The following is a 1,353-nucleotide window of genomic DNA, read 5'->3' on the forward strand; positions in this document are numbered from 1 at the left end:
CTTTTCGGAGTATTAAGAAGCAGTTTATACTCGTATACTTTTCGGAGTATTAAGAAGCAGTTTATACTCGTATACTTTTCGGAGTATTAAGAAGCAGTTTATACTCGTATACTTTTCGGAGTATTAAGAAGCAGTTTATACTCGTATACTTTTCGGAGTATTAAGAAGCAGTTTATACTCGTATACTTTTCGGAGTATTAAGAAGCAGTTTATACTCGTATACTTTTCGGAGTATTAAGAAGCAGTTTATACTCGTATACTTTTCAGAGTATTAAGAAGCAGTTTATACTCGTATACTTTTCAGAGTATTAAGAAGCAGTTTATACTCGTATACTTTTCAGAGTATTAAGAAGCAGTTTATACTCGTATACTTTTCGGAGTATTAAGAAGCAGTTTATACTCGTATACTTTTCGGAGTATTAAGAAGCAGTTTATACTCGTATACTTTTCGGAGTATTAAGAAGCAGTTTATACTCGTATACTTTTCGGAGTATTAAGAAGCAGTTTATACTCGTATACTTTTCGGAGTATTAAGAAGCAGTTTATACTCGTATACTTTTCGGAGTATTAAGAAGCAGTTTATACTCGTATACTTTTCGGAGTATTAAGAAGCAGTTTATACTCGTATACTTTTCGGAGTATTAAGAAGCAGTTTATACTCGTATACTTTTCAGAGTATTAAGAAGCAGTTTATACTCGTATACTTTTCAGAGTATTAAGAAGCAGTTTATACTCGTATACTTTTCAGAGTATTAAGAAGCAGTTTATACTCGTATACTTTTCGGAGTATTAAGAAGCAGTTTATACTCGTATACTTTTCGGAGTATTAAGAAGCAGTTTATACTCGTATACTTTTCGGAGTATTAAGAAGCAGTTTATACTCGTATACTTTTCGGAGTATTAAGAAGCAGTTTATACTCGTATACTTTTCGGAGTATTAAGAAGCAGTTTATACTCGTATACTTTTCGGAGTATTAAGAAGCAGTTTATACTCGTATACTTTTCGGAGTATTAAGAAGCAGTTTATACTCGTATACTTTTCGGAGTATTAAGAAGCAGTTTATACTCGTATACTTTTCAGAGTATTAAGAAGCAGTTTATACTCGTATACTTTTCAGAGTATTAAGAAGCAGTTTATACTCGTATACTTTTCAGAGTATTAAGAAGCAGTTTATACTCGTATACTTTTCGGAGTATTAAGAAGCAGTTTATACTCGTATACTTTTCGGAGTATTAAGAAGCAGTTTATACTCGTATACTTTTCGGAGTATTAAGAAGCAGTTTATACTCGTATACTTTTCGGAGTATTAAGAAGCAGTTTATACTCGTATACTTTTCGGAGTATTAAGAAGC

This window comes from Asparagus officinalis, chromosome 3 (assembly GCF_001876935.1).
Source record: "Asparagus officinalis chromosome 3, Aspof.V1, whole genome shotgun sequence".
Classification (NCBI taxonomy): Eukaryota; Viridiplantae; Streptophyta; class Magnoliopsida; order Asparagales; family Asparagaceae; genus Asparagus; species Asparagus officinalis.